At 40.5% G+C, this 23,199-nt stretch overlaps 1 protein-coding gene across 8 annotated transcripts in view; it reads right to left on the minus strand.

Annotated features, from left to right (window-relative positions):
• SAXO1 (stabilizer of axonemal microtubules 1) overlaps window positions 1–23,199 on the minus strand; it is a 116,092-nt gene that overhangs the window by 83,065 nt on the left and 9,828 nt on the right. The window lies entirely within an intron of this gene.

The raw sequence follows: 23,199 nt of genomic DNA on the forward strand, positions 1-23,199 counted from the left end.
GCGCTCTCTTCCCAAAGCATCCCACAGTTCTAAAAAGGCCAAGATGCTACTGCACCACCACCACGAAGCACCCTGCAGCACCAGGGCTCAGCCTGGGCACCCACTGCCTACCGGGGCTGTCTCCGCCTCCCACTGCCCAGGGCAAACCCTCTTCAGCTAACATTCCCCCCATCCTCCGAGAACTTCTGCTTTACACAATGACCGGTTTTTGCCTGAAACCCATTTATCCAACTGGACAAGAGGAAGGTAGGTTTTCCCTGATGGTGCTTGCCAAAACAACCTCACCAAGGGAAGGGGAAGGCTTCCGGACAGGAAGACATCAGGCCCGAACACCAATAAAACCTACTTCCTGGCCAAAATGCGGAGCAGCATTACCGAGCCATGCTTGACTAGCAGAGGTGACACGCTCCACTGTAACCTGTCTTGCATGAATTATACACATGGTTGTCGATAAACCCAAACCGGGGCCTGAAAATGCTTGCTGGGATGGGAGGAGGGAGTTAGGAAGCCGGAGAATTAGTCTCTCTAGGGCTCAAAGGGGGAAATAGGAGATGCTTCGGTTGAACTCCCTGTAATACCCTCTGGGTAGGTTTAAAAATACATCTCAGCAGCAGTTACCGGACCTGCAGCCTGGGCTGCCTTCTCGGGGGCCCCATGTTGGCAAAGAGCAAGAGGAAGCCGAGTGACCTGAGGCGGCCGGAAGCTGACTGTGTAAGTCGGGGTTGATGGGGGGAATGGGCTAAACAAGAACCCAAGAATCGACTCCACGCTCCTACCCTTCTTAGTGTGCAAGTACCTCACGCTGGCATCTGTTCAGTGCTAAACCAACTGCAGCAGGGAACTAGAAGCGTCAGGCCCTAGGCTTCAGAGAGAAATGGAAATGCCCAGAAAACCCTGGCTGCAAAGTGGCTTTCGTCAGAAAGTCTCTGTTCTCAGGGAAGGGCTCCTGGGGGGAGGTGGCTCTCCTCACTCCCCAAAGGGGCGGAGTGGGGTTGGAAGCAGCCTGAGACCACACAGCTCCATACAAACTTGTCTTCACTGACGGCTACCCAAGGGTTCAGCCCTCTTTGCTTCCAACAAAGGAGGTACCAGGGGATACCAAGGGCAGGCACTGAGAACCAAAGCTGAATGCCCAAGCTGCCCCGTGGAGCCCTCCGAAGCCCAGAGCAGCCAGGAGCGCTTTCCTGTCATGGCCCTGTCGCACCCTGGAACCCTGCACACAGGCCACAACGTTCTCTTCTGCTGTTACTTCTACTGAGGGAACCAACTTCCCCCGAGAGATACTGCAAGAACCTTCCTACAAGGCCTGCCAAGCTCTCTGGCAACTAAAATGTACTTAATGCCCCCATTTCCTGCTGCTACAAGAAAAGAACAGATAAATGCCCACAACCAAACTCACCAATTCATGGACTTTCCTGAAGCTGGTTTCTCAAAAGCAAAATGTGATGCAGCAAAATCCTTACTTACCACATTCAGGGAATGAAATTGTTAACTGAATCTCCTTCTCTGACAAAAAATTTAAGTTATTGTAATGAAAGTACATTTATGGGTTGAATTTACTGAGCTAGTGATCTACCTCTGAAGAGAGGAAAGAAGTTTAAAGTTTAATTCATTTCTCTTCCACCCAAGATTATTTACTGTGGCTTAAGGGTGAATTTAATCAGAATTTATGTGTTTTCTCATTATGTTTTTATGTTCAGAACATTCACTGAAACCTATCATTAACCACAACATAACTGCAGGTCCCCAACCTCACATAATCTTACAGCCTTTAAGCTCACGTAAAAGAAAAATATTTTATCCTTCCCAGAAATTGCTCAAATTTAGTAGCTTTTTTTTTGTTTAAGAACACTCCCTTCTCTTCCTGTGGTACATTTCCTAGTCCCTGTGCCCATTCTGACTATGAACCAAAAAAAAAATTGGTCAAAGATGTTAAGTTTCTTTTAGGTGCATAGCCATAAAAGTTATCTAGTATGGAAAGCCCCGAGTTAAACTCTGAGTTAAGTAAAGGTTAAAGAGAACCTGCTGGGAAGCCATAACAATTTGACTTCCCATCATTAGGCAAAATTAAAGAAAGGCATTTGACAAGAGTCTGGCAAAAGGAAAGAAACTGTAACGTAACAGCTAACTAGGGTCATGAGCCTGGAAGAAGGAAAAGGATATTTTCATCATGATAAAGAGGATACGCAATACTTTTTTTTTAATCTATTTTTAACGTTTATCTACGCAAACTTCAGAATTTGTGAGTATGCCCAGATAGTTCATCATATTAAATGGAATCCATTTTAAGAAGAGCTCCTGCCTGGAAATTAACCCATGAACTTACGATCAATTAATCTACAACAAAGGAGGCCAGGATATACAATAAAGAAAAGACAGTCTCTTCAATAAGTGGTGCTGGGAAAACTGGACAGCTACATGTAAAAGAATGAAGTTAGAACATTCTCTAACACCATATACAAAAATAAACTCAAAATGGATTAAAGACCTAAATATAAGACCAGAAACCATAAAACTCTTAGAAAGAAACATAGGCAGAATACTCTTTGATAAAAATCGTAGCAATATTTTTTTTGGATCTGTCTCCTAAAGCAAAGGAAATAAAAACAAAAATAAACACACGGGACCTAATTAAACTTAAAAACTTTTACACAGCAAAGGAAACCACCGACAAAACAAAAAGATAACCTATGAAATGGGAGAAAATATTTTCAAATGATATGAGCAGTAAGGGGGGTTAATATCCAACATATATAAACAGCTCATATAACATCAAAAAAAAACCCAAAAAGCCTGATTAAAAAATGGGCAGAAGACCTGAATAGACATTTTTCCAAAGAAGACATTCAGATGGCCAACAGGCACACAAAGAGATGCTCAAAACTGCTAATGATCAGGGAAATGCAAATCCAAACCACAATGAAATATCACGTCACACCTGTCAGAATGACTATCATCAAACAGAACACAAGTAACAAATGTCGGAGAGGATGCGGAAAAAAGGGAACCCTTGTACACTGTTGGTGGGAATGTAAATTGGTACAGCCACTGTAGAAAACAGTATGTAGGTTTCTCAAAAAACTAAAAATAGAACTACCATATGACCCAGCAATTCCACTCCTGGGTATATATTTGAAAGAAATAAAAACACGAATTCGAAAAGATACATGCACATCAATGTTCATAGCAGCAGTATTTACAATTGCCACGATATGGAAGCAACCTAAGTGTCCATTAACAGATGAATGGATAAAGAAGATGTGGTACATATATATATACAATGGAATACTACCCAGACATAAAACAGAATAAAATTTTGCCATTTTCAACAACATGGATGGATTTGGAGGCTATTATTCTAAGTGAAATAAGACAGAGAAAGACAAATACTGTATGATATCACTTACATGTGGAAGTGGAATCTAAAAAATACAACAAACTAGTGAATACAACTGAAAAGAAGCAGACTCACAGATATAGAGAACAAATCATCAGTTACCAGTGGGGAGAGGGAAAGAGAGAGGGGCAATATACCGGCAGGGGATTAAGAGGTATAAACTATCAATATTATGCATAAAAAGCTACAAGGATATACAGTAGAAACTCACACAACATTGTAAAGCAACTATACTCCAATAAAAATTAATAAAAAAAAAATTTTTAAAGCTACAGGTATACATTGTACAATACAGGGAATATAGCCAATACTTTATAATAACTATAAATGGAGTATAATCTTTAAAAATTGTGAATCACTATATTGTACACCTGTAACCTATATAATATTGTACATCAACTATATGTAAACTAAAAAAAAAAAAAGAGTTCCTCCTCTTGGCCCAAAGCCACTCCCTTCACCCCTGCCCTAAATCTCCTCCCTTTCTCAAGGACCCCTTCTGTGGAACCCGTCAGTGGTTTCACCTTTTCCTCCTACTGGCTGCTTTCTGTCAGTTTTGGGGGGTTTTTTTTTTGTTTTTTTGGCCAAGCCACGCAGCTTGTGGGATCTTAGTTCCCCGACCAGGGAATGAACCCAGGCCCTTGGCAGTAAAAGCATGGGAATTCCCTCTATCAGTATTTAAACATGCTGCAGTCTTTCCCACTTTTAAAGGAAAACAATAAACAACAACAACCCTCACTGGAGTTCACTCTCCTCCAGTTCTCTCCCTTCCACTTCTCTCCCCTAGAAAGGGCTGTCTACAGATACAGGCTGGCCTTCCTTACCCCCTACTCATGCACCATCTATCAAATCTCATTCTACTCACTCCTTGCTTCAGCCAAGGCCTCCAAAGTCATCTGTCCCCTTAATCTCTTCTATGGGGTTTTGCTCCTTGTCTTTCCATTAATTTCATTTCACTACTTCCACATGTAATTCTGAAACTCCCAGGGTACACGAACCCTCTAAGGAAACCATTATGTCATTGCAGGCAGGTTGGGCAGGCCATTCCAGCACACTGAGAAAGATCCCTAGGCTGATTCACAGGGCTTGATTCGTGCCCCTTAACCTGGTAAGGACACACTGAGCCCTCCTAATCTTCTCTGTGACAGACCGGATTCCAAGAATACACCTCCAGTACGGACATCCCTCAGTATCCAGTATCCGTGGAGGATTGCTTCCAGGACCCCCCATAGATACCAAAATCTCTGGATACTCAAGTCCCTTACATAAAATGGTGTAGTATTTGCATATACCCTGTGCACATCCTGTTGTATACTTTAAATCATCTCTAGATTACTTACAATACCCAGCGCAATGTAAATGTTATGTAAATAGCTGCTAGCGCATGGAAAATTCAACTTTAGCCTCAGGGAACTTTCCGGAATTTTTAAAGATATTTTCAATGCACAGATGTGGAACCCACAGATATGGAGGGATGACTGTATCTGTCTACTCCTCTACTCTCTCATCTCCTCAAACCCCACTAAAGCTGAGGATAAAATCTGTCATTGCTTCATACAAACTCTGGACAAAATATGAAAACAACTAGCTGTGAGCACTAAAGAGCAACAGAGATAGGCAAATTCTGGAGCAGAACCAACAGGGGGAAGAAGCGAATGGTACTGGGTGAGTCTCCGTGTTAAGCTTCCTTTTTTTTTTTTTTTTCAGTGCTTCCAGTCTGAAGGCAGGCTCCAATCTGTGCCAGGCAAGGCAGCTAAAATGTGAATAGACAACCTTCCATCCTTCTTGACTGAAGAACCAGAGGATGAAGTTTGAGGCAACCACAGATGCTGGAAAGTGAGGAAGGAATCCTGAGAAGGGGAGACCAGAGACAGGACGGCTCAAATTCTGTTTATAAATTGGGCCCAAATCTCTGGCTGACCTCACTTGCGTGGGACAGACTTCAAACAATTGTGCTAAAGATAAAGAACTGAACTGAGATTAGAATTGCACCCAAAACACCAAGTTTCCATTTTGAGTCCAATCAACTTACAATCTGCTTTAAAAAACACACTCTACAGAGGAATGTAAAAAAAATCCAGACTCTACATGCACTCCAATGTTCATTGCAGCACTATTTACAATAGCCACGACATGGAAGCAACCTAAGTGTCCAACAACAGAGGCATGGATGAAGAAGATGTGGTACATATATACAATGCAATATTACTCAGCCATAAAAATGAATTAATGCCATCTGCAGCAACATGGATGGACTTAGGAAATTGTTATAGTGAAGAAAGTCAGACAGAGAAAGACAAATATCATATGATAGTGCTTATATGTGGAATCTAAAAAAAAAATGGTACAAATGAACTTATTTATAAAACAGAAATAGAGTCACAGACATAGAAAACAATCTTATGGTTACCAAGGGGGAACGGGGGAGGGATAAATTAGGAGACTGGAGTTGACATATACACACTACCATATATAAAACAGATAACTAATAAGGACCTACTTTATAGCACAGGGAACTCTGTTCAATACTCTGTAACGCCCTCTATGGTAAAAGAATCGAAAAAACAGTGGATATATGTATATGTATAACTGATTCACTTTGCTGTACAGCAGAAACTAACACAACAGTGTAAACCAACTATACTCCAATAAAAAAAAATTTTTTTAATCCAGAGTCTCCACAACATAACAATAACAATGCACAGGGCAGGAGGGACTCTGAAGGGTCGGGTGAGAGGCCTCTGCATTTGGCACCCTATGAGCAAGTGAAACTAGATGATGCACAAAGGAAAAGAAAAAAAAGGTTCTGCTGTTTGCCTTCTGCCACAAGAGTAGCATGTCCCCAAAAGGAGCTTCTCTTTGACTCTGGTACCCCAGAATAAGAAGACCTGTGGAACAGAGTAGCCAATATGTAGCAACTGCCATGCAAGACTTAATGACAAAAACACAATCTGGGGGGACCTTCAAGACGGCAGAGGACTAACACATGGAGATCACCTTCCTCCCCACAAATACATCAAAAATACATCTACGTGTGAAACAACTCCTACAGAACACCTACTGAACGCTGGCAGAAGACCTCAGACCTCCCAAAAGGCAAGAAACTCCCCAATACCTGGGTAGGGCAAAAGAAAAAAAGAAAAAACAGCGACAAAAGAATAGGGACAGGACCTGCACCAGTGGGAGGGAGCTGTGAAGGAGGAAGTTTCCACACACTAGGAAGCCCCTTCACTGGCGGACACAGGAGGTGGTGGGGGGAAGCTTCAGAGCCACGGAGGAGAACGCAGCCACAGGGGTGTGGAGGGCAAAGCGGAGAGATTCCCGCACAGAGGATCATCGGTGCCGACCAGCACTCACCAGCCCGAGAGGCTTGTCTGCTCACCCACTGGGGTGGGCGGGGGCTGGGAACTGAGGCTCGGGCTTTGGAGGTCAGATCCCAGGGAGAGGACTGGGGTTAGCTGTGTGAAGACATGTCTGAAGGGGGCTAGTGCGCCACAGCTAGCCGGGAGCGAGTCCGGGAAAAAGTCTGGACCTGCCTGTTTCGCAGTGCGTGAGGAAAGGGGATTCCTTCCCCATGTGCCCACAGAAGGCAGAGCACCACCTAAGTGAGCTCCAGAGATGGTCGTGAGCCATGGCTATCAGCTCAGACCCCAGAGACGGGCATGAAACGCTAACGCTGCTGCTGCTGTGCAACACGCCACTGCCAGGGTCCCGAGATCCAGGGACAACTTCCCCAGGAGAACACACAGTGCGCCTCAGGTTGTTGCAATGTCACGCCGGCCTCTGCTGCCGCAGTCTCACCCTGCGTTCCAGACCCCTCCCTCCCTCCCCCCCCAGAGAAAGCAAGAGAGCCCTAATCAGCTGCTGCTTTAACCCTCTCCTGTCTGGACGGGGGACAGATGCCTGAGGGCGACCTACACGCAGAGGCGGGGCCAAAACAAAAGCTGAACCCCAGGAGCTGTGCAAACAAAGAAGAGAAAGGGAAATCTCTCCCAGCAGCCTCAGGAGCAGCGGATTAAATCCCCACAATCAACTTGATGTACCCTGCATCTGTGGAATACCTTAATAGACAACGAATTGTCCCAAAATTGAGGCGGTGGACTTTGGTAGCAACTGTACACTTGGGGTTTGCTGTCTGTGACTGATTTGTTTCTGACTTTTATGTTTATCTTAGTTTAGTTTTTAGTGCTTGTTATCATTGGTGGATTTGTTTATTGGTTTGGTTGCTCTCTTCTTTTTATTTTTTTTCCTTTTTTAAAATATTATTATTATTTCTTTAATTTTTTTTTCTTACTTTTTTTCCTTCCTTTTCTTCTGAGCTGTGTGGCTGAAAAGGTCTCGGTTTTCCAGCCGGGTGTCAGGCCTGAACCTTCAACACGGGAGAGCAGAGTCCAGGACATTGGACCACCAGAGACCTCCCAGCCCCACGTAATATCAATTGGCGAGAGCTCTCCCACAGATCTCCGTCTCAACACTAAGACCCAGCTCCATCCAGCGGTCAGCAAGCTCCAGTGCTGGATGCCCCATGCCAAACAACTAGCAAGACAGGAACACAACCTCACCCATTAGCAGAGAGGCTGCCTAAAATCATACTAATTCCACAGACACCCCAAAACACACCACAGGATGTGGTCCTGCACACCAGAAACACAAGATCCAGCCCCACTCACCAGGACACAGGCACCAGGCCCCCCCCCCACCAGGAAGCCTACACAAGCCACTGAACCAACCTCACCCACGGGGGACAGCCACCAAAAACAACAGGAAATACGAACCTGCAGCCTGAGAAAAGGAGACCCCAAACACAGTAAGTTAAACAAAATGAGAAGACAGAGAAATATGCAGCAGATGAAGGAGCAAGGTGAACACCTACCAGACCAAACAAATGAAAAGGAAATAGGCAGTCTACCTGAAAAAGAACTCAGAATAATGATAGTAAAGATGATCCAAATCTTGGAAATGGAGAAAATACAAGAAATGTTTAACAAGGACCTAGAAGAACGAAAGAGCAAACAAACAAATGATGCACAACACAACAAATGAAATTAAAGATTCTCTAGAAGGAATCAATAGCAGAATAACTGAGGCAGAAGAACAGATAAGTGACCTGGAAGATAAAAGAGTGGAAATAACTGCCACAGAGCAGAAAAAAAAGAGAAAAGAATGAAAAGAATTGAGGACAGTCTCAGAGACTTCTGGGACAACATTAAATGCACTAACATTCAAATTATAGGGGTCCCAGAAGAAGAAGAGAAAAAGAAAGGGTCTGAGAAAACATTTGAAGAGATTATACTTGAAAACTTCCCTAACATGGGAAAGGAAATAGTCAATCAAGTCCAGTAAGCACAGAGAATCCCATACAGGATAAATCCAAGGAGAAACATGCCAAGACACATATTACAAAACTATCAAAAATTAAATAGAGGACTTCCCTGGTGGCGTAGTGGTTAAGAATCCGCCTGCCAATGCAGGGGACACAGGTTCGAGCCCTGGTCCAGGAAGATCCCACATGCCACGGAGCAACTAAGCCTGTGTGCCACAACTACTGAGCCTGTGCTCTAGAGCCTGTGAGCCACAACTACTGAAGCCCGCATGCCTAGAGCCCATGCTCCGCAACAAGAGAAGCCACCTCAACAAGAGAAGCCCACGCACCGCAACAAAGAGTAGCCCCCGCTCACCGCAACTAGAGAAAGCCACGCGCAGCAACGAAGACCCAATGAAGCCAAAAATAAATAATAAAATTAATTTATAAAAAAAAAATTAAATAGAAAGAAAAAATATTAAAAGCAGCAGGGGAAAAGCAACAAATAACATACAAGGGAATCCCTATAAGGTTAACAGCTGATCGTTCAGCAGAAATTCTGCAAGCCAGAGGGAGAGGCAGGACATACTTAATGTGATGAAAGGGAAAAACCTACAACCAAGATTACTCTACCCAGCAAGGATCTCATTCAGATTCGACAGAGAAATTAAAACCTTTACAGACAAGCAAAAGTTAAGAGAATTCAGCACCACCAAACCAGCTTTACAACAAATGCTAAAGGAACTTCTCTAGGCAGGAAACACAAGAGAAGGGAAAGACCTATAAAAACAAACCCAAAACAATTAAGAAAATGGTAACAGGAACATACATTTCGATAATTACTTTAAATGTAAATGGATTAAATGCTCCAACCAAAAGACACAGGCTCACTGAACAGATACAAAAACAAGACCCATATATATGCTGTCTACAAGAGACCCACTTCAGACCAAGGGACAAATACAGACTGAAAGTGAGGAGCTGGAAAAAGATATTCCATGCAAATGGAAATCAGAAGAAACCTGGAGTAGCAGTTCTCATATCAGACAAAATAGACTTTAAAACAGAGACTATGAGAAGAGACAAAGAAGGACACTACATAATGATCAAGGGCTCAATATAAGAAGAAGATATAACAATTGTAAATATTTGTGCACCCAACATAGGAGCATCTCAATACATAAGGCAAATGCTAACAGCTATAAGAGGAGAAATCGACAGTAACACAATCATAGTAGGGAACTTTAACAACCCACTTTCACCAATGGACAGATCATCCAAAATGAAAATAAATAAGGAAACACAAGCTTTAAATGACACATTAGACAAGATGGACTTAACTGATATTTATAGGACATTCCATCTAAAAACAACAGAATACACTTTCTTCTCAAGTGCTCATGGAACATTCTCCAGGATAGATCATATCTTGGGTCACAAATCAAACCTCAGTAAATTTAAGAAAATTGAAATTGTATCAAGTATCTTTTCTGACCACAAAATTATGAGACTAGATATCAGTTACAGGAAAAAACTAAAAACTACAAACACATGGAGGCTAAACAATATGCTACTAAATAACCAAGAGATCACTGAAAAAAATCAAAGAGGAAATCAAAACATACCTAGAAACAAATGACAATGAAAACATGACGACCCAAAACCTATGGGATGCAGCAAAAGCAGTTCTAAGAGGGAAGTTTATAGCAATACAATCCTACCTCAAGAAACAAGAAACATCTCAAATAAACAACCTAACCTTACACCTAAAGCAATTAGAGAAAGAAGCACAAAAAAAAAACCCCAAAGTTAGCAGAAGGAAAGAAATCATAAAGATCAGATCAGAAATAAATGGGAAAAAAATGAAGGAAAAAATAGCAAAGATCAATAAAACTAAAAGCTGGTTCTTTGAGAAGATAAACAAAATTGATAAACCATTAGCCAGACTCACCAGGAAAAAAAGGGAGAAGACTCAAATCAATAGAATTAGAAATGAAAAATAAGAAGTAACAACTGACACTGCAGAAATACAAACGATCATGAGAGATTACTACAAGCAACTCTATGCCAGTAAAATCGACAACCTGGAAGAAATGGACAAATTCTTAGAAAAGCACAACCTTCCAAGACTGAACCAGGAAGAAATAGAAAATATAAACAGACCAATCACAAGCACTGAAATTGAAACTGTGATTAAAAATCTTCCAACAAACAAAAGCCCAGGCCCAGATGGCTTCACAGGTGAATTCTATCAAACATTTAGAGAAGAGCTAACACCTATCCTTCTCAAACTCTTCCAAAATATACCAGAGGGAGGAACACTCCCAAACTCATTCTATGAGGCCACCATCACCCTGATACCGAAACCAGACAAAGATGTCACAAAGAAAGAAAACTACATGCCAGTATCACTGATGAACATAGATGCAAAAATCCTCAACAAAATACTAGCAAACAGAATCCCACAGAACATTAAAAGAATCATACACCATGATCAAGTAGCGTTTATCCCAGGAATGCAAGGATTCTTCAATATAAGCAAATCAATCAATGTGATACACCATATTAACATATTGAAGGAGAAAAATCATATGATCATCTCAATAGATGCAGAAAAAGCTTTTGACAAAATTCAATACGCATTTATGATAAAAACTCTCCAGAAATTAGGAATAGAGGGAACCTACCTCAACATAATAAAGGCCATATATGACAAACCCACAGCTAACATCGTTCTCAATAGTGAAAACCTGAAACCATTTCCTCTGAGATCAGGAACAAGACAAGGTTGCCCACTCTCACCACTATTATTCAACATAGTTTTGGAAGTTTTAGCCACATCAATCAGAGAAGAAAAAGAAATAAAAGTAATCCAATTTGGAAAAGAAGATGTAAAACTGTCACTGTTTGCAGATGACATGATACTATACCTAGAGAATCCTAAAGATGCTACCAGAAAACTACTAGAGCTAATCAATGAATCTGGTAAAGTAGCAGGATACAAAATTAAGGCACAGAAATCTCTTGCATTCCTATACACTAATGACGAAAAATCTGAATGTGAAATTAAGGAAACACTCCCATTCACCATTGTAACAAAAAGAATAAAATACCTAGGAATAAACCTACCTAGGGAGACAAAAGACCTGTATGCAGAAAACTATAAGACCCTGATGAAAGAAATTAAAGACAATACAAACAGATGGAGAGATATACCATGTTCTTGGATTGGAAGAATCAACGTTGTGAAAATGACTCTACTACCCAAAGTAATTGTCAGATTCAATGTAATCCCTATCAAACTACCAATAGCATTTTTCACAGAACTAGAACAAAAAACTTCACAATTTGTATGGAAACACAAAAGACCCTGAATAGCCAAAGCAATCTTGAGAAAGAGAAGCAGAGCTGGAGGAATCAGGCTCCCTGGCTTCAGACTATACTACAAAGTTACAGTCATCAGAACTGTATGGTACTGGCACATAAAACAGAAATATAGATCAATGGAACAGGATAGAAAGCCCAGAGATAAACCCATGCACATATGGTCACCTTATCTTTGATAAAGGAAGCAAGAACATACAATGGAGAAAAGACAGCCTTTTCAATAAGTGGTGCTGGGAAAACTGGACAGCTACATGTAAAAGAATGAAATTAGAACAATTCCTAACACCATACACAAAAATAAACTCAAAATGGATTAAAGACCTAAATGTAAGGCCAGACACTATCAAACTCTTAGAGGAAAACATAGGCAGAACACTCTATGACATAAATCACAGCAAGATCCTTTTTGACCCACCTCCTAGAGAAATGGAAATAGAAGCAAAAATAAACAAATGGGATCTAATGAAACTTAAAAGCTTTTGCACAGCAAAGGAAACCATCAACAAGATGAAAAGGCAACCCTCAGAATGGGAGAAAATATTTGCAAATGAAGCAAACGACAAAGGATTAACCTCCAAAACTTACAAGCAGCTCATGCATCTCAATATCAAAAAAACAAACAACCCAATCCAAAAATGGGCAGATCTAAATAGACATTTCTCCAAAGAAGATATAGAGATTGCCAACAAACACATGAAAGGATACTCAACATCACTAATCATTAGAGAAATGCAAACCAAAACCACAATGATGTATCACCTCACACCAGTCAGAATGGTGATCATCAAAAAATCTACAAACAATAAATGCTGGAGAGGGTGTGGAGAAAAGGGAACCCTCTTGCACTCTTGGTGGGAATGTAAATTGATACAACCACTATGGAGAACAGTATGGAGGTTCCTTAAAAAACTAAAATTAAAACTACCATATGGAGGGATTAACCAAGATGGCGGAGTAGAAGGACGTGCTCTCACTCCCTCTTGCGAGAGCACCAGAATCAAAACTGGCTGCTGGACAATCATTGACAGGAGGACCCTGGACTTCACCAAGGAGGATACCCCACGTCCAAGGACAGAGGAGAAGCCACAGTGAGACGGTAGGAGGGGCGCAATCAGAGTAAAATCAAATCCCATAACTGCTGGGTGGGTGACTCACAGACTGGCGAACACTTATACCACAGAAGTCCACCCACTGGAGTGAAGGTTCTGAGCCCCACGTCAGGCTTCCCAACCTGGGGGTCCGGCTACGGGAGGAAGAATTCCTAGAGAATCAGACTTTGAAGCCTAGTGGGAATTGATTGCAGAACTTTGACAGGACTGGGGGAAACAGAGACGCCACTCTTGGAGGGCACACACAAAGTAATGTGTGCATCGGGACACAGGGGAAGGAGCAGTGACCCTGGGGGAGACTGAACCAGACCTACCTGCTGGTGTTGGGGGGTCTCCTGCAGGGGCGAGTGGTGGCTCTGTTTCACCGGGGGGATAAGGACACTGGCAGCCGAGGTTCTGGGAAGTTCTCCTTGCCGTGAGCCCTCCCAGAGTCTGCCATTAACCCCACCAAAGAGCACGGGTAGGCTCCAGTGTTGGGTTGCCTCAGGCAAAACAACCAACAGGGAGGGAACCCAGCCCCACCCATCGACAGTCAAGTGGATTAAGGTTTTACTGAGCTCTGACCGCCAGAGCAACAGGGAGGGAACCCAGCCCCACCCATCAACAGTCAAGGGGATTAAGGTTTTACTGAGCTCTGACCGCCACAGCAACAGTCAGCTCTACCCACCACCAGAGCCTACCATCAAGCCTCTTAGATAGCCTCAACCACCAGAGGGCAGAGAGCAGAAGCAAGAAAAACTACAATCCTGCAGCCTGCGGACCAAAAACCACAGTTACAGAAAGATAGACAAGATGAAAAGGCAGAGGGCTATATACCAGATGAAGGAACAAGAAAAAACCCCAGAAAAACAACTAAATGAAGTGGAGATAGGCAACCTTCCAGAGAAAGAATTCAGAATAATGATAGTGAAGATGATCCAGGACCTCGGAATAAGAATGGAGGCAAAGATTGAGAAGATGCAAGAAATGATTAACAAAGACCTAGAAGAATTAAAGAACAAACAAACAGAGATGACCAATACAATAACTGAAATGAAAACTACACTAGAAGGAATCAATAGCAGAATAACTGAGGCAGAAGAACGGATAAGTGACCTGGAAGACAGAATGGTGGAATTCACTGCTGCGGAACAGACTAAAGAAAAAAGAATGAAAAGAAATGAAGACAGCCTAAGAGACCTCTGGGACAACAATAAACGCAACAACATTCGCATTATAGGGGTCCCAGAAGGAGAAGAGAGAGAGAAAGGACCAGAGAAAATATTTGAAGAGGTTATAGTCGAAAACTTCCCTAACATGGGAAAGGAGATAGCCACCCAAGTCCAGGAAGCGCAGAGAGTCCCATACAGAATAAACCCAAGGAGAAACACGCCGAGACACATAGTAATCAAAGTGGCAAAAATTAAAGACAAAGAAAAATTATTGAAAGCAGCAAGGGAAAAACGACAAATAACATACAAGGGAACTCCCATAAGGTTAACAGCTGATTTCTCAGCAGAAACTCTGCAAGCCAGAAGGGAGTGGCATGATATACTTAAAGTGATGAAAGGGAAGAACCTACAACCAAGATTACTCTACCCGGCAAGGATCTCATTTAGATTTGATGGAGAAATCAAAAGCTTTACAGACAAGCAAAAGCTAAGAGAATTCAGCACCACCAAACCAGCTCTACAACAAATGCTAAAGGAACTTCTCTAAGTGGGAAACACAAGAGAAGAAAAGGACCTACAAAAACAAACCCAAAACAATTAAGAAAATGGTCATAGGAACATACATATCGATAATTACCTTAAACGTGAATGGATTAAACGCCCCAACCAAAAGACATAGACTGGCTGAATGGATACAAAAACAGGACCCATATATATGCTGTCTACAAGAGACCCACTTTAGACCTAGGGACACATACAGACTGAAAGTTAGGGGATGGAAAAAGATATTCCATGCAAATGGAAATCAAAAGAAAGCTGGAGTAGCTATACTCATATCAGATAAAATAGACTTTAAAGTAAAGAATGTTACAAGAGACAAGGAAGGACACTACATAATGATCCAGGGATCAATCCAAGAAGAAGATATAACAATTATAAATATATATGCACCCAACATAGGAGCACCTCAATACATAAGGCAACTGCTAACAGCTATAAAAGAGGAAATCGACAGTAACACAATAATAGTGGGGGACTTTAACACTTCACTTACACCAATGGACAGATCATCCAAAATGAAAATAAATAAGGAAACAGAAGCTTTAAATGACACAATAGACCAGATAGATTTAATTGATATATATAGGACATTCCATCCAAAAACAGCAGATTACACATTCTTCTCAAGTGCGCACGGAACATTCTCCAGGATAGATCACATCTTGGGTCACAAATCAAGCCTCAGTAAATTTAAGAAAATTGAAATCATACCAAGCATCTTTTCTGACCACAACGCTATGAGATTAGAAATGAATTACAGGGAAAAAAACGTAAAAAAGACAAACACATGGAGGCTAAACAATACGTTACTAAATAACCAAAAGATCACTGAAGAAATCAAAGAGGAAATAAAAAAATACCTAGAGACAAATGACAATGAAAACACGACGACCCAAAACCTATGGGATGCAGCAAAAGCGGTTCTAAGAGGGAAGTTTATAGCTATACAAGCCTACCTAAAGAAACAAGAAAAATCTCAAGTAAACAATCTAACCTTACACCTAAAGAAACTAGAGAAAGAAGAACAAACAAAACCCAAAGTTAGCAGAAGGAAAGAAATCATAAAGATCAGAGCAGAAATAAATGAGATAGAAACAAAGAAAACAATAGCAAAGATCAATAAAACTAAAAGTTGGTTCTTTGAGAAGATAAACAAAATTGATAAGCCATTAGCCAGACTCATCAAGAAAAAGAGGGAGAGGACTCAAATCAATAAAATCAGAAATGAAAAAGGAGAAGTTACAACAGACACTGCAGAAATACAAAACATCCTAAGAGACTACTATAAGCAACTTTATGCCAATAAAATGGACAACCTGGAAGAAATGGACAAATTCTTAGAAAGGTATAACCTTCCAAGACTGAATCAGGAAGAAACAGAAAATATAAACAGACCAATCACAAGTAATGAAATTGAAACTGTGATTAAAAATCTTCCAACAAACAAAAGTCCAGGACCAGATGGCTTCACAGGTGAATTCTATCAAACATTTAGAGAAGAGCTAACACCCATCCTTCTCAAACTCTTCCAAAAAATTGCAGAGGAAGGAACACTCCCAAACTCATTCTATGAGGCCACCATCACCCTGATACCAAAACCAGACAAAGACACTACAAAAAAAGAAAATTACAGACCAATATCACTGATGAATATAGATGCAAAAATCCTCAACAAAATACTAGCAAACAGAATCCAACAACACATTAAAAGGATCATACACCACGATCAAGTGGGATTTATCCCAGGGATGCAAGGATTCTTCAATATACGCAAATCAATCAATGTGATACACCATATTAACAAATTGAAGAATAAAAACCATATGATCATCTCAATAGATGCAGAAAAAGCTTTTGACAAAATTCAACACCCATTTATGATAAAAACTCTCCAGAAAGTGGGCATAGAGGGAACCTACCTCAACATAATAAAGGCCATATATGACAAACCCACAGCAAACATCATTCTCAATGGTGAAAAACTGAAAGCATTTCCTCTAAGATCAGGAACGAGACAAGGATGTCCACTCTCACCACTATTATTCAACATAGTTCTGGAAGTCCTAGCCACGGCAATCAGAGAAGAAAAAGAAATAAAAGGAATACAAATTGGAAAAGAGGAAGTAAAACTGTCACTGTTTGCAGATGACATGATACTATACATAGAGAATCCTAAAACTGCCACCAGAAAACTGCTAGAGCTAATTAATGAATATGGTAAAGTTGCAGGATACAAAATTAATGCACAGAAATCTCTTGCATTCCTATACACTAATGATGAAAAATCTGAAACAGAAATTATGGAAACACTCCCATTTACCATTGCAACAAAAAGAATAAAATACCTAGGAATAAACCTACCTAGGGAGACAAAAGACCTGTATGCAGAAAACTATAAGACACTGATGAAAGAAATTAAAGATGATACCAACAGATGGAGAGATATACCATGTTCTTGGATTGGAAGAATCAACATTGTGAAAATGAGTATACTACCCAAAGCAATCTACAGATTCAATGCAATCCCTATCAAATTACCAATGGCATTTTTTACGGAGCTAGAACAAATCATCTTAAAATTTGTATGGAGACACAAAAGACCCCGAATAGCCAAAGCAGTCTTGAGGCAAAAAAATGGAGCTGGAGGAATCAGACTCCCTGACTTCAGACTATACTACAAAGCTACAGTAATCAAGACAATATGGTACTGGCACAAAAACAGAAACATAGATCAATGGAACAAGATAGAAAGCCCAGAGATTAACCCACGCACCTATGGTCAACTAATCTATGACAAAGGAGGCAAAGATATACAATGGAGAAAAGACAGTCTCTTCAATAAGTGGTGCTGGGAAAACTGGACAGCTACATGTAAAAGAATGAAATTAGAATACTCCCTAACACCATACACAAAAATAAACTCAAAATGGATTAGAGACCTAAATATAAGACTGGACACTATAAAACTCTTAGAGGAAAACATAGGAAGAACACTCTTTGACATAAATCACAGCAAGATCTTTTTTGATCCACCTCCTAGAGTAATGGAAATAAAAACAAAAATAAACAAGTGGGACCTAATGAAACTTCAAAGCTTTTGCACAGCAAAGGAAACCATAAACAAGACGAAAAGACAACCCTCAGAATGGGAGAAAATATTTGCAAATGAATCAACGGACAAAGGATTAATCTCCAAAATATATAAACAGCTCATTCAGCTCAATATCAAAGAAACAAACACCCCAATCCAAAAATGGGCAGAAGACCTAAATAGACATTTCTCCAAAGAACACATACAGACGGCCACGAAGCACATGAAAAGCTGCTCAACATCACTAATTATTACAGAAATGCAAATCAAAACTACAATGAGGTATCACCTCACTCCTGTTAGAATGGGGATCATCAGAAAATCTACAAACAACAAATGCTGGAGAGGGTGTGGAGAAAAGGGAACCCTCTTGCACTGTTGGTGGGAATGTAAATTGATACAGCCACTCTGGAGAACAATATGGAGGTTCTTTAAAAAACTAAAAATAGAATTACCATATGACCCAGCAATCCCACTACTGGGCATATACCCAGAGAAAACCGTAATTCAAAAAGACACATGCACCCGAATGTTCATTGCAGCACTATTTACAATAGCCAGGCCATGGAAGCAACCTAAATGCCCATCAACAGACGAATGGATAAAGAAGATGTGGTACATATATACAATGGAATATTACTCAGCCATAAAAAGGAACGAAATTGAGTCATTTGTTGAGACGTGGATGGATCTAGAGACTGTCATACAGAGTGAAGTAAGTCAGAAAGAGAAAAACAAATATCATATATTAATGCATGTATGTGGAACCTAGAAAAATGATACAGATGAGCCAGTTTGCAGGGCAGAAGTTGAGACACAGATGTAGAGAATGGACATATGGACACCAAGGGGGGAAAACTGCGGTGAGGTGGGGATGGTGGTGTGCTGCATTGGGCAATTGGGATTGGCATGTATACACTGATATGTATAAAATTGATGCCTAATAAGAACCTGCAGTATAAAAAAACAAACAAAACAACTAATACTAAACTTTCATTGGGTTATTTGTATGGAAATATGTTAATATAAATGTTTCAGACATTACATGAAATTCCTAAAAATCTTATATTTGTATTTGTATGGAAATATGTATGGAAATATGTTAATATAAACGTTTCAGACATTACATGAAATTTCTAAAAATCTTATATTTGTATTTGTATGGAAATATGTATGGAAATATGTTAATATAAATGTTTCAGACATTACATGAAATTTCTAAAAATCTTATATGTTCTGGTATAATGTTATAAGTCATAATCCTAGTTATTACTTTAAAATGTATATCTCAGAAATAACTAATTTTCTTGTCAACTGCATTATTATGAACTTTCATCAAATCTTTTACCGTGGTCATTTTTAAGTCTTTTGTCATTTACAGACAGTTCTGGGTGTACTCTGATGATTTTGCAAATATGTTCCTATAAAAGGGTTTCATCTTCAAGAAATTCATGGAAAAGACTCTGACAAGTACAGGTTTCTGGTAACTGACTGTACTGCTGAACTGAATGAATAAGCATTTTCAGAACTCTGATGAAAAACTGATGAACTCATAAAAGTGCTAACAAAAGATCAAGATAAAAAAAACAATTAATTACATGGGACTGAGTGAACTGATGAGGATGAGTATAATTTTTGTGACTTTCTGTCTGAATTAAAAAAAAAAAAATCCCACAAGGACTCAGAGGCAAAGAATATACAAATCAATTTTCACTGCAAAGTAAAGGAGCTGTTACAGTGGAGGATTACTGGACTGAATGTCAATATTATGACATAGTATGAGTGTGTTTCATGTTTGGTAATTGCAATCATTGTTGCTTTTGTTGTGGTCATCCATGTACAATGCTTGGTGTCAGTCTATTTATCTCTTGTAAAAATAAAATACAGTGTGTGTGTGTGAAAAAAAAAAAAAAAAAAAAAAAAAAAAAAAAAAAAAAAACTACCATATGACCCAGTAATCCCAATACTGGGCATATATCCACAGAAAACCATAATTCAGAAAGAGACACGTACCACAATGTTTATCGCAGCACTAATTACAATAGCCAGGACATGGAAGCAACCTAAGTGTCCGTTAATAGATGAATGGATAAAGAAGAAGTGGCACAAATATACAATGGAATATTACTCAGCCATAAAAAGAAATGAAACTGAGTTATTTGTAGTGAGGTAGATGGACCTAGAGTCTGTCATACAGAGTGAAGTAAGTCAGAAAGAGAAAAACAAACACCATATGCTAACATACATATATGGAATCTAAAAAAAAAAATGGTTCTAATGAACCTAGGGGAAGGACAGGAATAAAGACGCAGACGTAGAGAATGGACTTGAGGACATGGGGAGGGGGAAGGGTAAGCTGGGACGAAGTGAAAGAGTGGCATGGACATATACACACTACTAAATGTCAAATAGATAGCTAGTGTGAAGCAGCTGCATAGCACAGGGAGATCAGCTCGGTGCTTTGTGACCACCTAGAGGGGTGGGATAGGGATGGTGGGAGGGAGGCGCAAGAGGGAGGGGATATGGGGATATATGTATACATATAGCTGATTCACTCTGTTATACAGCAGCAACTAACACAACATTGTAAAGCAATTATACTCCAATAAAGATGTTAAAAAATTAGAAAACACAATCCAAAAAAAAAAAACAATGTACAGGATCAATCCAAATTTCTTGACATACACAGGGAAAATGTGACCCATTCTCAAGGGAAAAAAAAGATAATCATGAAGACCAACCCCAAGCCGACCCAGATGTTGCAACTAGCAGGCAAGGATTATACAGCAGCTATTTTAACTATGCTTAGTTGCAAAATGGAAAATAAGGTCACAATGAATTAAAAGGCAGGGAATCACAGAAGAGAAAGAGAAACTATATATAAAAAGAACCACATGTAAATTCTGAAACTGAAAAACACAACGTCTAAAATAAAACACTCACTGGATGGGCTTAATAGCAGAATGGAAATAGAGGAAGAAAGAAAGACTCAGTGAACTTGAAAATGGATGAATAGAAGCTCTCCAATATGAATGACAGAGAGAGAAAAAGATTGGGGGAAAGAAATGAACAGAGCCTTGGGTACAGAAAAAATACTTAAAGAAAGAACGGCCAAAATGCCCCCCAAATTAATCAAAGATGCACATCAAAGGCTCTTAAACTACCTAAGCAAGTCTAGTGCTGAGACCTTTTACTGCATGTCTTAATTCTGAGGTCTAATCTATAGAGGTGAGGAAGTATATCCCCACTGGGATAGCTGTGAGTGGAGAAATATGTATTTGAACAGGAAATGTGTAATATTCAATAGGTAGGAAAAGACTCAAGCCTACTACCGTCTTGCTTCTTTCCTGGCTTTTCTAAAAGCCCTTTCACTTTTAGCTCTTCCCCCTTACACTCCTGTTTACCAAGGAGTCTTGTCAATACATGAAGGAATCTGTGCCACCAACTTTCTGCCCTCTTCCCTGCGCCAAACCCATCAAGTGTGAACCCGATTCCATCCTCCCCCTCTGCACCTCCATTTCACCCTACCCTCGGCCCCTCTCCCTTTAAGAAGAAAGGTCTAACACCATCTTGAAGACTCACCTCTTTTTTCAGAGGCTGTCCACTTTGCCCATCTTTAGGGATCTCACTTAGCTAACAAAATAATGTCCCAAAATGGGGCCCAACTGTTTTACATGGTGACATGCCTAAGGGGAAATGAGGCTTGAAGTGCAAACCTCTTATTCATAAATTGATCTCAGGTCTACCCGAACTAAAGGTAGATCCTCTGTGAGAGAATTACTAAGGGCTGCAAGAAACAGTTCAACGTTAAGAAGGGCTGAAAAGCACAAGCATTCACCTCATGGCACCTGCTGTAAATCCCCAAGATTTACAGTCAGTAAGAGTTGTGTGCAGCTGTAATCATGCCTCATGCTGGGATGATAACCTTTCCAGAAACCAGGTGTTTTTTGTGTCTGAGCTTAATCACCAAACCTAGCCAAGCCACAGGCCACATGACTTTTTCATGCAGCAGGTGGCAGCCCCGCGTCCAATCTCAGAAACTAAGCCAGGTCAGCCTTTAGATAGGTAAGCGGGTCGGACATTCTAATCATCAGAGTTCTAAGGGCAGAGGATGACAATCTGCACAGACACAGAGGTGTGCAGACACAAGGCTGACCCATCCTTTCCCCAGCGTCCTCTGGCAGAGAACCTAGATGACAGCATCTCTGCATTTCCCAATGGGGAATAGTTTTACTGTATATATTCAGATATGGGCCAGAGTCTCTGCTGAGTTTATAAAGTTCAGAAAAGATGGTTAGTAAAATCTTGATTTTTGTTCATTTATGTCAATAAAAGCCCACCGAAGCTCAAAAAAAAAAAGGAGGCATCCTGATAGGGGCATAGGTTTTTTTTTTTTAGCCTATGAAAACGTGCCCAGCAGGGTAGGCACGGGGCTGAGAAATGATGAGATTGAGGGACGGGGGAGAGAAGAGATGTCTTCTGCTCATCTACCCCTTAGTCCTCTTTCTGGGGAAGGAAATAAAGGAGAGGAGAGAAGCATTTCTGTTCTTTTTTCTTCCCATGGGTAACCATGATCCTGCCACTTTTTCTTTTTAAGGCTCTTACAATCATTAATAAGTTGTTTTGGAAATTCTTTCAGTATCTTCATTCTTCCACTCTGGCCATATCTTAACATGAATGATTTTGTTATTCTGGCCTTGGCAGGGACAGAGAGACTTTCTGGGTGATATGTTTATTGTTGTAAGTGACACAAGGCAAGGATAATTTAGGACAAGTCAAAGGGCAAGTTTTTGTTTTGCAAAGCACCAGCGGGAAGAGGGCGGGCGTGTGGGGCTCCACTGGGGGCCTCAGAGCTAGGGGATGGGACAGGACGCCTGCTCCAGAGAAAGGATTTGTCCTCATTCTCCTGAGCTTGTGGGCAACAAACAGAAAGCATCCCTCAACATCCAACCCTCCAAGTAACCAAATATTTCCCGGACAATATCTGAAGCTGGCCTGTACTCTGTATCCCACAAGGCACTCTTGACTTCCTGCAAATTGGGTACAAAGAGAAGTGAAGACCAGCATCTAGAAACCGAACGTGATGTTTGTAATCCATTCCTCAACACTGCTCTTATCCTTTCCTACCAATTACGTGTCTCTTATACATAAGCCTAGTTCCTTTCATGAGCATTGACTGTGGTTTCTTAAAACGGAAAGCA

This window comes from Balaenoptera physalus (genome assembly GCF_965194825.1).
Source record: "Balaenoptera physalus genome assembly, chromosome: 7".
Lineage (NCBI taxonomy): Eukaryota > Metazoa > Chordata > Mammalia > Artiodactyla > Balaenopteridae > Balaenoptera > Balaenoptera physalus.